Source organism: Thamnophis elegans, chromosome 5 (genome assembly GCF_009769535.1).
Source record: "Thamnophis elegans isolate rThaEle1 chromosome 5, rThaEle1.pri, whole genome shotgun sequence".
Classification (NCBI taxonomy): Eukaryota; Metazoa; Chordata; class Lepidosauria; order Squamata; family Colubridae; genus Thamnophis; species Thamnophis elegans.
The window spans coordinates 32,025,089-32,037,493 of NC_045545.1; positions in this window are offsets into that span (position 1 = coordinate 32,025,089).

Below are 12,405 nucleotides of genomic sequence, written 5' to 3' on the forward strand. Positions count from 1 at the left end.
TTGGTATGTACCTGTGTGCAGAAATCATGAGGTTGTAAGACTGTAGCTTTATTGTTTGTTATAATCCATTGCCATCCAAGTCTCTCCTCTGAAGCATTTGTCTAGCAGTGATTTGTGAGCCTGCCCCATTTCCATCAGCTGGCTATTTGTATAAGTATATCGACTGATCTATTTTATGGAACTAACAAATGATTATGTTCCTCTTACGTCTGTTTCAAACCTTTGAAGTCAATTATATTGCAATCAGAAAAGGGCAAAAAATGCCTTAGGAAATCTGGTAAGGATTCCCCCTGTTGTGCTGTAGGTCATTCAGACTGCAAATTTCATGACATTTTGACTGAAAAGAGACAAAATTAAGAGAGAAACAATCTGCACTCTGATTGGTTGCTGTGGGAGTTTTCCTTTCCTCCCGTCTTTTTCTTCTGTGTGCCCTCTATGCTGTTTGATTTACCTCATGATGTCCCTGACTATCTTGTCTGTTGTAAATACAGATGTTAATATATATTTATTTATATAAAACTACAAGTCTGTGTCAGCATCCCTGACTTCATTTGGACACCTGTTGGGCAATTCCCTGACGTCCTCCCTGAACTCAATGTAGCTTATCTCTATTATTGTTACCTCAGCAGCAAATCTGTGAGGTAGCTTTGGCTCATCCAGTACATTTCCATGGATAAAAAAGGGTTCAGGGATGTCCAAGAATGTCAGTGACATTGAACAATAGGCACATGTAAGCAACTGAAACCTTATCTCTTTTAATGTGCGTCTGAGGTGCACATTAAAAATGGATGCCATTTTGGTGTCATGGACACATCTTCTCCCATCAATTGGCTGCCCACGGTTGACTTGAACCTGGATCTTCCCGGTTGTTGACCAGTACCTTAATGAATTGTTCAAAAATACCTGAACTAACTTTTATGATAGCTAGCATGATGATTCATCTCTTCATAATATTCTAAGTCTTACTATGCTACTGGAAGAAAAAGTTACATTGACATGTACATTGACATGTACAGTATTTTCCCGTGCTAAACTGTGGAAGAAGGAAAGTTCTCTTCTTTTAAACTTTGTTTTTTATTCTTAGCACTGAACTATAGCAATAGCAATAGCAATTAGACTTATATACCGCTTCATAGGGCTTTCAGCCCTCTCTAAGCGGTTTACAGAGTCAGCATATCGCCCCCATAGAATGGGTCCTCATTTTACCCACCTCGGAAGGATGGAAGGCTGAGTCAACCTTGAGCCGGTGAGATTAGAACCGCTGAACTGCAGATAACAGTCAGCTGTAGTGGCCTTCAGTACTGCACCCTAACTACTACGCCACCTCGAATTCTCCAGAATGACCTGCACCGGCTCTCACCATTTTTTTGAGCTCCTAATTTAGATCCCTAAATCAGATGATCTTTACAAATATAGAAGTCCATCCTTAGGTTATAACCCAAATATATTTTACATGGAAGGAACTTGTCTAAGTTGTAGAGAGACTGAAAAAATCAAGATAGCTTAGGCTATGTGCACACATACACAAACAGACGCACACACCATGTGTAAAATTGAGCTCCTGGGGCAGATAGAGGTGGATCTCGGTATGAGACAACCAGGATCCTTATGTGCCAATTAAGTTGTTGATTGGCAATTATTAATATGTCTTTATCTCTTCAAATAAAGAACATATCCTTTGATATACTTCTGTAGATCAGTCTTTCTCAATACAGTGTCTTTAGAAGTGCTGGGATTACAAACCACTGAAATTGTCGGCCAGCAAGGCTAACAAAAGATTGTTGCAGATTTGCAGATAAGAATTATTGGGATAAGGAAGATGTAAACTGTGCTAGGTATGTTCTCAGAATATACCCTGTCAAGGGCAGCGTGAGAAAATGGCACTTTCTTTGGACCAACATGTAATTATAATGTCAGATGAAATAACTCCGAGTCAGTCATTTGATGCAAACACCATAACCCATAAGGAGACACATTCAGGGTTTCGCCAAATAACTTAAAGCAACAGGAAAATGAAAACCTTGTGTAAACGTTGCTCTCTGTAAGATGCTTCAAAGTCATACTGGAAAGAGGGGAGTTACAAAAGCTTGCATCTCTATATTTTTATTACTGAGCTGCCAGGATTTGCATGGCTCACCTCAAAATCGCTACAAGGACTTACTAAAGATGGGGTGATATTTGCGAGCATTGGAGGAAAGGAATTAGAGCATGGAAAATGTTAGTGTGGGGAGGAAGCATAGACTTTTCCTCCAAAATTAAAAAGCAGATCAAATGAACAGAGACTGCATACTGTTAATAGCTACAAAATATTTTTTTAAAAGGGTTCTGAACAGAGAGTTCTCTCTTTTCCCACAACACAGAAGTCAACCGGGAAAGCAGCATTATAGGGAAACAGCATGGAAGCACCATCATAGAAAAGAATGCAGTGTAGTAGACAGGACTTCTCAGAAAAATTTATCCTTGACAATCAACATCAGACTATTGGCTCCAAAGAAAGAACACAACCAAGCACCCCATCCTTAAAAAAGGAAAGAATCAAACAAAACTGTTATAGTGTAATAAAGGAATCACTACAGAAGAAAATGATAAATGAAGTACCCCACAGAATTTCTCAATTTAGTAGAAACCAAGAACTCACACTCAGGACAGGAGAAGCATCAGAGATAACAACTTTTAAAATTGGGTTTATTTATTTTAGAAACTTTTCTAGGTTCCAAATGCACAGATAATAATTTCTCAAAAGGACAAAATCTTGTGTGACAACATGTAAATGAAGAACAGACATTAAATGTTGGATTGCAAGATTCAATGTTTATAACCAGGTAGGCAATTATATGAAGAAAGAGCCAGGATCAGATTGTTTATAAACTCAAAGATACGAAATTGCCTCACAATCATTTTACTAAAGGAAATATGCCCATCCCCAACACACACACACACACACACACATTTGTGTGTGTGTATGTATGTGTGTATGTACAGTTGCAAGAAAAGGTATGTGAACCCCTTGGGATTACATGGAGTGTTGCATGAATTGGGTCATAAAATGTGCTCTGAACTTCATATAAGTCACAACAATAGACAAACACAGTCTGCTGAAAATAATACTACACAAACATTAGATGTTGCCATGATTTAATTGCACATAACATGTAAACATTCACAGTGCAGGGAGGAAAAAGTATGTGAGCCCCTAGCCTAATGACATCTCCAAGAGCTAATTGGAGCCAGGAGTGAGCCAACCTTGACTCCAATCAGTGTGATGATATTGGATGTGTTGCTGACAGCTGTTCTGCCCTTTAAAAACACATACCTGTTGTGGGTTTACTGGTTTCAAGAAGCACTGTCTGATGTGAACCATGCCTCGCAGAAAAGAGCTCTCAGAAGACCTACGATCAAGAATTGTTGACTTGCATGAAGCTGGAAAGGGTTACAAAAGTATCTCCAAAAGCCTTGCTGTTCATGTGTCCATGGTAAGACAGACTGTCTACAAATGGAGAAAGTTTAGCACTCTTGCTACTCTCCCTAGGTGTGGTCGTCCTGTAAAAATGACTGCAAGAGCACAGTGCAGAATGCTTCATGAGGTAAAGAAGAATCCTAGAGTGTCAGCTAGAGACCTATAGAAATCTCTGGCACATGCTAATATTTTTGTTGACACATCTACAATAGGGAAAACATTAAACAAGAATGGAGTACATTGGAGGACATCACGGAGGAAGCCATTGCTGTCTAAAAAAAAATATATTGCAGCACGTTTGAAGTTTGCAAAAGAGCACCTGGATGTTCCACAGCACTACTGGCAAAATATACTGTGGACAGATGAAACCAAAATTGAGTTGTTTGGGAAAAACACACAATACTATGTGTGGAGAAAAAAAGGCACAGCATACCAACATCAAAACCTCATCCCCACTGTAAAACATGGCGGAAGGAGCATCATGGTTTGGGGCTGCTTTGCTGCCTCAGGGCCTGGACGGATTATTGTCATTGATGGGAAAATGAATTCCAGAGCTTATCAAGACATTTTACAGGAAAACGTATGACCATCTGTCTGCCAACTGAAGCTCCGCAGGGGATGGGTGATGCAATAGGACAATGACCCAAAGCATACAAGTAAGTCAACACAAAAATGGCTTCAACAGCACAGAATACGCCCTCTGGAGTGGCCCAGTCAGAGTCCTGACCTCAATCCGATTGAAATGCTGTGGCATGACCTTAAGAGAGCGATTCACACCAGACATCCCAAGAATATTGCTACACTGAAGCAGTTTTGTGAAGAGGAGTGGTCCACAATTACTCCAGATCGTTGTGCAGGTCTGATCTGCAACTACAAGAAACGTTTGGTTGAGGTTATTGCTGCCAAAGGAGGGTCAACCTGTTATTAAGTCCAAGGGTTCACATACTTTTTCCTCCCTGCACTGTGAATGTTTACATGTTATGTGCAATTAAACCATGGCAACATCTAATGTTTGTGTAGTATTATGTTCAGCAGACTGTTTTTTTCTATTGTTGTGACTTAGATGAAGCACATTTTATGACCAATTCATGCAAAACTCCACATAATCCCAAGGGGTTCACATACTTTTTCTTGCAACTGTATGTTGCAGGTGTGGATTATTTTGTTAGTGATATAGTGCTCCAGACCATATTTTTATCTTTTTTTTTTTACATGTTTCTATTGTATTACACTGTTGTCACAGGTTTTTTATATAGATTTTTTTTTGTTTCCTTGATAGCACTAGCACTTAGACTTGCATACCGCATCACAGTGCTTTACAACCCTCTCTAAACGGTTTACAGAGGCACCATATTGCCCCCAACAACTATCTGATTCCTCATTTTACCACCTGGGAAGGATGGAAGGCTGAGTTAACCTTGAGCCTCTCAAAATTGAACTCCTGGTAATGGCAAAGTTAGCCTGCAATACTGTATTGTAATCACTGCACCACCACTGACTCATTGCAGCCCCATGTTTATTTATTTTGCTATCCACACTACCCTACTACAATCTCTGATATCAGGTGTCAATGTTATTTTCACCAACTTGATATTTTAAAAGGCATAATACTACTTCAAACTTGCTGACTTACATATATGTTACATAACACGCTACCTGTACAATAAATAGAATGCCAATCTCCCCAATGATTTTTTACATGACATTGCCATGTCTGGGATTCAACAGTTGCACTTCGAAGACACTGTGTTTGCATTATATTCCAGATGCATTTGCTTAGGTTTTATTTTAAAAAATGCATATTTTCTTGAAATCGTTTTGGCAAGATCTTATTCTTCCACCTTTGTGCTGCAAGATTTGGGAAGCTGCACAGTGGGGAGACACTTTCTTATATATATTGTTTATTGGGGGAAGCACTTTACTGATGGTTGACCTATCTTTTGGCCTGGAGTGTTTACACTCTCACCTTGATGTTATTCAAAACATCAAAGTACATACAGGACTTTTTAGAAACTTTATTACTACCCTTGTGTTCCTAGCTCACAAGTGTTAGAAGTGATGTGACTTCACTCCTAAGAGAACACTACTAAAACAAGCAAAAGTCACTGGAAACCTACTTTTGAGAATTCTAAGGGTGCAAACTGAGTACAAATCTTTTTATCTCTCAACCAAAAGCTCAGTTACAGATCCCCCCTTTTCAATGACCAAACATCTGTTCTCATGGAAACTGTAACCAAAAAGGCAATGGCTGTGATCAAGAGTTTTTGCTAGGTTCAATCTCTGCTGTTTCCATAGAAATGAATGACAGAATGGCAACGACAAGGAAAGGAGAAAGTACAATACAATGCAAGGTTTTACAAAGTTTGCCCTCTGGAGAACTGGATGAAAACCTAACGAGCTGAAAGCAGAAATGGGACTCTCAAGTGGCTTTTACAATACATCTGTGACTTTTAACCTGCTCCCAGCTTAATTTATTCCTTTATAAAAACAAAGGAACATCCCTGCCAAATATATGTATCACCCCTACCCTATCCTTGTTCAAATGGTCCATAAAAATATGATCATATTCCTTCCTATATGGCAAAGTTTCCGAACGTTGACAACTGGAGGATGTATACACTTCAACTCCAACTCCCAGCCACTGAATTGCATTCAGAGTTCCAAGATTCTGTTACCAGAACTTTATAATAAAGTAATATTAGCAGTCATAACTCTGTTGTCCTGCCTTGAAGGACTGACATGGAAAATGATCACTGAGGAAGGAAGTGAACTACCGCAACACAACGCCTCATCTCCAAATACCCAAAATGGTCCAGAAGGATAGATGTAGTGGTGGGATTCTTTTTTTTTACTATCGGTTCTGTGGGCCTGGCTTTGTGAGCGTGGCAGGGGAAGGATACTGCAAAATTCCTATTCCCTCTCCACTCTCAATATTTCTGCTCAGAACTGGCTGAATACTACCTCTGGATAGATGCCATGATCAATAGTATCAATGCTGTTGAGAGATCAAGGAGCACAAGAATGGCTACCTCATCCCCACTAGTGGTGGGATTCAAAAAATTTTTACTACCAGTTCTGTGGGCGTGGCTTGGTGGGCGTGCCATGGCGGTGGGCATGGTTTTGTGGGCGTGGCAGTGGAAGGATACTGTAAAATCTCCATTCCCACCACACTCGAGGAGAAGGATACTGCAAAATCCCCATTCCCTCCCGATCAGCTGCAACTCGGGAGGCAGAGAATAGATGGGGCGGGGCCCAACTGGTTTTGCCAAAGGTCATTGATAAGCATGATCCTTGCTGTCCCTGTACTATCCCATGCCTGAAAACTAATTGTAATGGGTTCAAATAATTCATTTATTTCAAGATTGTGTGTGTAGCAACAATCCAATCATCTTCTCTACAACCTTCTCCACAAAGGGGAGACTGAATACTGGATGATAATTGTCTAGAATGGAGGAATCGTGTGATGACTGCCTATGGAGGAGACATAGCACCATTTCTTTCAAGTCTAGAAGGACCATCTGTCTCCTTTAAAGAGTACAATACCACCATATGGACCAGTGGTGGGTTCCGGATCCCAGATGGTTGGAACGGGCCCGGCGGCGTCCACATGGTCACCCACAGGCCGCGCGCACACACATGCATGTGTCTTAGCACCTCTGCGAGCGTCCACAACACTCCAACTGCTCATAGGTGCTCTATGTGCCGTTTGCGGAAGCACTGAAGACTTAAAACACCAGAAAGGAACTCGGGCAGGCAGGTGGGCCCTCCGGAGCACCATACTGGAATGGTATCCGATGCTCCTGGCAGGTTCTGGTATGCTTGTACCGGAGCGTACTGCCTGCAACCCACCACTGATATGGACCTAAGTCATCTCCTAAGCCACCTTAACAGGAAGAGTGAAGTTCAACTGATGGCCAAATTGACAGATTGAAGGGCCTTTTCTACTTCCTTGGGACTCACAGAACTGAACTCAGTCCAGATAACGTCACAAGACTGTGCCTTGGACAACTCTGTGTCTTCTGAAGGCAACCCAAATTATTAATGATGCCCTTGGGGGACTGCATGGCCCATCATTCTCCCAGCTCCCAAACCATTAAAAAAGTCTTGAATAGCCTTTAATGCAATGTCCAGTTACATAATTTGAGCCTCTGAATTTAATCTCTTTAGAAAGGGCTGTCCTGTCTGCTCCTTCTCTTACCCAACCCTGGACTTTGCACCAAATTCTTTTCTAAATGGCACCAATCCAGGCTATTAGGAAGGGATTGAATTAACAAACATTTGGCATATACTGCTTGAAATGAGATGAGATTTTGTAGTTTCAATGTGTTAGTTAAAAAAAAAAGAATTCGCTTGTTGATCAGAAAGGTTGGCAGTTTGGCGGTTCAAGTCCCTAGTGCTACATAACGGAATGAGCTCTCGTTACTTGTCCCAGCTTCTGCCAACCTAGCAGTTTGAAAACATGTAAAAATGCAAGTAGAAAAAAGGTAACAGTGTTCTGTGTGCCTTCTGAATTTAATCATGCCGACCACATGACCATGGAGATGTCTTTGGACAGTGCTGGCTCTTTAGCTTTGAAATGGAGATGAGCACCACCCCCTAGAGTCGGGAATGCACATATGTGCAAGGGGAACCTTTATCTTTACCTTACATGAAATATACATAATATCCAGAGAAGTAACTTCAACTCCAAGCTTTGCCAATACATGCTTGCTTTCTGCATTACAAAACTGAAAAAAGTTTCTTAACGTTGTCTGAAATATTCTAAAGTTATTGCCTCCCCAACCTACTACCTCCAGGGGTTGCAAATCATCTCCCAAAATCCTCAGATAAGATTGCCAGAATTTTATGAATTTTGGGTTGAAAACTCAATAGAGACCAGGTGAAAGGCTGCACTCAACAGTCAACACATCCTTCACCATGTTCTGGTAGACAAGTAGGTTGCAATGAATCTAGCTGAGGACCACTTTTCTTTTGTACAAATGGTTTTCACCCTTCTGATTGCATAACTTGTGCTTTTCCAGCAGAATGATGGAACCAAAAACATGATATAGTGGTTAGAATGCAGCATTGAAAGCTAATTCTGCTGATTGCTGACTGCCAACGATTCAGCAGTTCGAGTTTCACCGGCTCAGGGTTGACCCAACCTTCCATCCTTCTGAGATCAGTAAAATGAGGATCCAGATTGTTGGAGACAATATGCTGACTCTAGACAAAGCTGTAAAGCATTGTTAAGTGGTATATAAATCTAAGTGCTATTGCTATTCTCATCATCTTGAGATGCGGGTGGGTGCAAAGAAAAAGGTATCCCTCACAGCAGTGGTAGGTTCCTACCAGTTTCGACTAGCCACCCCTTTTTTGCTCATTTCTGCCCTCCCCAGCCCCCAGGAGTTATCTGAAAGCTTCCATAAGAGTATGCACAGCCATTTCGATGAAGCGGCGGGGCTTCGGGAGGCAAAAAAATGCTGTATTCAGTGCATAAAACGCACCCAGATTTTCAGCCTCTTTTTTGAGGAAAAAAGATCCGTCTTATACTCCGAACAATACATAACTTGAGCACAATGCTAACCAGGCATTTAACTCTGTCTATCCCACTAACAGTCCCTTATACCTGAAGGTAGGATTGTTGTTATTTTTATTCCACTTTTGATGGCTTTGTAAAAAAAAAATTTTTTTTCTGGAAATTCCAAGCAGAATTGGAAATGCTCAGGGACATGGAGATTTTAAAACCCAGACTTTCCAGCCTGCCATCCAGCAATTTTTGCTCTTTGTTTTAAAAGGACAGTATGTTTTTTTTTCTCTCTAGCAGAAAGCAAAGGATTTGGATAAACTTCCAGTGTATATGTTCAGGTAAGATTTTTCCACCTCATGAAAAGCAATCGCTGTAGCATAATGGGTAACTGAGATTCAGAACACTGCAATTCTTCAAAATGTGGCTCCACATGCTAAACTCTACTGTACTTTGTCTGATTTTGGCTCTAAAGCCAATCTGTGTACGGGTAGTGCTCAACTTACAGAATTCATTTAGCGACCATTCGAAGTCACAACAGCACTGAAAAAATTGACTTATGACAAGTTCCAACAGGTTTCTAACGAACCTAGCAGACAACTTTGTTTCCCAAAATGTAGAGAAGGGAACAAGGGGATCAGCCATATTGGACTTAATTCTTACTAACAGAGAGGAAATGATAGAAGGTATTGAAGCCACAGGAACCCTGGGGGCAAGTGACCATGCAATATTGGAAATCAACATTATGCAAACACAAGTAGTAGAACAAAGTCAAACTAGAGTCTTGGACTTTAAGAGAGATAATTTCAATAAACTTAGAGCTTGGGAAGAATTCCATGGATGAGAATCCTCAAGGGGAAAACAACTCAAGAAGCTTGGGAAATTTTGAAAAATGAGATTACAAAAGCCCAGTCTAGCACAATACCAATGAAGAAGAAAAATAACAGCTCCCAAAAGAAACCAGCATGGCTCCACAAAGAACTCTCTGACAAGTTGAAAGACAAAAAAGGTAAGTATAAAAAGTGGAAAGAAGGGGACATAACTAAGGCAGAATATCAGCAAATAGCCCGAGCCTATAAAGATGAAGTGAGGAAAGCTAAGGCTCACAATGAAAAAAGGCTTGCCACAAATGTAAAAAATAACAAAAAAAGCTTCTTCCAACATGTTAAAAACAAGAAAAAAGTTAAGGAAACAATTGGTCCATTGCTGGGAGAAAGTGGCAAGAAGGTGACAAGCAACAGGGAGAAAGCAGAACTATTTAACTCATTTTTTGCATCTGTCTTTACACAAAGGGATAAAACAGTTCAACCTATCAAAAATAGCACCACAAAAATCATATTAGGAACACAAGTTGAAATAAGGAAGAAAATGGTAAGTGAACACCTGTCTACCCTAGACGAGTTCAAATCACCAAGACCGGATGGATTACACCCCAGGGTTCTGAAGGAACTGGCAGACGAGATCTCAGAACCACTGAACTATATCTTTCAGAGATCCTGGAGCACCAGGGAACTGCCAGAGGACTGGAAAAGAGATGATGTGGTTCCCATCTTCAAAAAAGGGAAAAAATAGATCCAGGAAACCACAGACCCATCAGCCTGACCTCAATACCAGGAAAGATTCTGGTAAAAATAATCAAGCAACGAATTAGCAAACACCTAGAAGTAAACAAAAGCCAACATGGGTTTGTCAAAACAGATCATGCCAGACTAATCTTATTGCATTCTTTGACAGAGTGGCAAAATTAGTGGACCAGAGCAATGCCGTAGATATAGTTTACTTGGACTTCAGTAAGGCATTTGATAAGGTAGATCATAACCTACTACTAGATAAAGTAGAAGAATGTGGGTTAGACAGCATTCACCACCAGATGGATTCGTAACTGGCTGACCAACTGCACTCAACGTGTAGTCCTCAATGGAACTGCATCTACATGGAGGGAAGTATGCAGTGGAGTACCCCAAGGCTCTGTTTTAGGCCCAGTACTCTTCAACATCTTCATCAATGATTTGGATGAGGAAATAAATGGGGAGCTTTATAATGCCTTGGTAAGGCCACACTTGGAATACTGCATTCAGTTTTGGTTGCCACGATGTAGAAAAGATGTGGAGGCTCTAGAAAGAGTGCAGAGAAGAGCAACAAAGATGATTAGGGGACTGGAGACTAAAACATATGAAGAACAGTTGCAGGAACTGGGTATGTCTAGTTTAATAGAAAGAAGGACTAGGGGAGACGTGATAGCAGTGTTCCAATATCTCAGGGGTTGCCACAAAGAAGAGGGAGTCAAACTATTTTCCAAGGCACCTGAGGGTAGAACAAGAAGCAATGGGTGGAAACTAATCAAGGAGAGAAGCAACTTAGAACTGAGGAGAAATTTCCTGACAGTTAGAACAATTAATCAGTGGAACAACTTGCCTCCAGAAGTTGTGAACGCCCCAACACTGGAAGTCTTTAAGAAGATGTTGGATAGCCATTTGTCTGAAATGGTATAGGGTTTCCTGCCTAGGCAGTGGGTTGGACTAGAAGACCTCCAAGGTCCCTTCCAACTCTGCTATTGTATTGTAAGTTTTCATACTTGAAAACATTGAAGCATCCCCATGGTCACATGATCAAAATTCAGACCAGCGGTGGGATTCACTTACCTTCCCTACTGGTTTGCAAATGTCTGCCATGCGCAGTGCTCACTCATTACGTTGGGGTATGTGGGCGGAGTCTCCCATAGCTGCTGCTACCTGTTTGCTTGAACCAGAAAGAACTGTCTGAATACGACTACTGATTCAGGCACTTGACAACTGATTCATATTTATGATGGTTGCAATATACTGGGGTCATGTGATCACATTTTGTTATTTTCTGATAAGCAAAGTCAATAGGAAATCCAAATTCACTTAACAGCCATGTTACTAATCTAACAACTGCAGTGGTTTGCTTAAAAACTGTGGCAAGTCATGTCATAAAATGGGACAAAGCATAACAGCTTTCCTGCTTAGAAACAAAAATGTAGTTAATCAAGGACTACCTGTAATTTGAAAAACATGGCTGTGGCGTGTAAAGCCAACCAAATAATGGTTTATCCAATGGCTAAGCAAAGCAAGCTTTTGTACCGTGTTTAACCTTTAGCACTGATCCAAAGATCAAGACCCAAAAAGATCTTGACAGACTTAAAAACCTGACCCTATCTAACAAAATGAAATTCAACATAGATACAAGTACGGTTTTACACTTTGGCAAGAACTAACTACATAGCTACAGAGTAGGTGAAACCTGGTTTAATGTTAGTAACTGTGAGAGGGATTTTGAAGTCCTAATGGACAATCATTTTTATAGGAGCAAACAGTGTGTGGTGGTAATCAAAAAGCCAACGCAATCCTAGACTGCATTAATAGAGGAATAGAATCAAGATCAAATGAAGTTCTAGTACCACTTTACAAGATCATAGTGA